Raw genomic sequence first — 2,593 nt, 5'->3', positions numbered from 1 at the left:
TAAGGGAGAAAAGCTCAATCGTTGAGCTTGTGCTCAGATTGTCTGAGTGCAACAATCACTTGAATCGAGTGGGAGTTGATCTTCCAGATAAGATAGTGATGTTTCCCCAAAGTCATTGCCACCAAGCTGCTAGAGCTTCGTGATTAACTATAACATATCAGGGATAGATATGATGATCCTTGAAATATTCATGATGTTTGACACCGCGAAAGTAGAAATCAAGAAGGAGCATCAATTGTTGATGGTTGGTGAAACCACTAGTTTCAAGAAGGGCAAGGGAACAAAGGGATACTTCATGAAACGGCAATTCAGCTGCTGCTCTAGTGAAGAAACCCAAGGTTGAACCCAAACCCGAGACTAAGTGCTTCTGTAATAAGGGGAACAACCACTGGAGCAGCATTACCCTAGATACTTGGTAGATGAGAAGGCTGGCAAGGTCGATAGAAGTATATTGGATATACATTATGTTAATGTGTACTTTACTAGTACTCCTAGTAGCACCAGGGTATTGGATACCGGTTCGGTTGCTAAGTGTTAGTAACTCGAAATAAAAGCTACGGAATAAACGGAGACTAACTAAAGGTGAGCTGACGATATATGTTGGAAGTGTTTCCAGGGTTGATATGATCAAGCATCGCACGCTCCCTCTACCACCGAGATTGGTGTTTGCGTTGAGCATAGACATGATTGGATTATGTCTATCGCAATACGGTTATTCATTTAAGGAGAATAATGGTTACTCTATTTTTGAATAATACCTTCAATGGTCTTGCACCTAAAGGAATGGTTTATTGAATCTCGGTCGTAGTGATACACATTTTCATGCCAAAAGATATAAGATAGTAATGATAGTACCACTTACTTGTGGCACTGCCATGTAAGTCATAATGGTATAAAACGCATGAAGAAGCTCCATGTTGATGGATCTTTGGACTCACTCGTTTTTGAAAAGTTTGAGACATGCGAACCATGTCTATTGGTGTATATGCATGAAGAAACTCCATGCAAATGGATCGTTCGGACTCACTTGATTTTGAATCACTTGAGATATGCAAATCATACCACATGGGCAAGATGTCAGGACCCCGACTCAATGCCACATCGATCTAGCATGTAACACCTCATATCACTTTGCGGCCTCACACACGGTATTCCCACGGGTGTCGCCTTACTTTTGCCCGGGACCGTTTGCGCCTTTTGGCACACGTATATGACAGTGTCGCTAGCATCCATATGATAAGGAGCCCGGGCTGACATGGCTAGTCGTAAACCCAAAGTGGCACAGACTTACAGGGACAGGCATCCATGACCCAGCATCGAACATGTCGGTCATCAGCGAGTGAATCCAGGCTGTAGCACTGGGCTAGCAGGACTCCGGTGAACCGGGCTGTAGCGGGCTAACAGGACTCCGGTATTCATCGCGTGACATTTCCCCGAAGGGACAGACACAGGAACGAAGAAGGACACATGCCGGCCAGCCTAAGTGTTCCGGAGCAGTAGCAAGCTACCATGGCTCGGTGGAAACACTAGGAGACATTTCCCGGTAAGAGAGGCTACTAAAGATAAACAACTAGATAGTCAGATCCCACACATACCAAGCATTTCAATAACATACGCACAATATGCTCGATATGTGCAATACAACATGGTATCACAAAATGACTCTACGACTCAAGTAGTTTATTCATTAGGCTCCGAGGAGCGAGATATTACAAACAGGGGTCTCATGACCCAACAATCAGAGCATACAAATCAAAGCACAAGCGGAAGCTATCATGTCTGAGTACAGACAACTATAAATGAAAAAGGCTGAGAAGCCTGACTATCTACCAGATCCTGCCGAGGGCACAAGATCGTAGCTGAGGTAACAAGCTAAACGTCGAAGTCCAAGCGGAACTAATAGTGAGACTGAAGTCTCTCTGCAAAAACATAAAATAGGCAAACGTGAGTACAAATGTACCCAGCAAGACTTACATCAGAACTAACTACATATGCATCATTATCAACAAAGGGGATGGTGGGGTTTAACTGCAGCAAGCCAGCTTTGACTCGGTGGCTATCCTAAACTACGACTGCAATGTAACTCTTTTGAGGTGGCGCACACGAGTCCACATATTCACCATACCAATACACCACTATGGAACCGCTCCCGTCTCCCTACGAGAACACCATCCATAGCACTCACGCTTATCTTGCGTATTTTAGAGTATCCACTTTCACTTGTCTATGAACTGATATAAGCAACCCAGAAGTCCTTTTCCGCGGACACGGCTATTCGAATAGATCATATTAACCCTGCAGGGGTGTACTTCTTCACACACGCTCTCACCACTTACCGCCGTTTACACGACATGTACTCGGCAACCTTCAAGCGGAAGCCCAACGTGGGTGTCGGCCACGACCTACCTAATCACCTAAGTCTCTAGTCCAGGTTTATCGCCTATTCGGGTTCCATCCATGAGGAGATCCGGCCGGAGTTTCGCTCACAGCCCCAAACGATGTGAACAGGGTTCCCGAGACACCAAACGGGCGCCCGGTACACCATGCCACGTGCCTACCGCATCACAGCCCACCCCTACGGTCAGCGCTGCCC

Source organism: Triticum dicoccoides, chromosome 2B (assembly GCF_002162155.2).
Source record: "Triticum dicoccoides isolate Atlit2015 ecotype Zavitan chromosome 2B, WEW_v2.0, whole genome shotgun sequence".
NCBI lineage: Eukaryota > Viridiplantae > Streptophyta > Magnoliopsida > Poales > Poaceae > Triticum > Triticum dicoccoides.
This window is presented reverse-complemented; position numbering follows the sequence as displayed.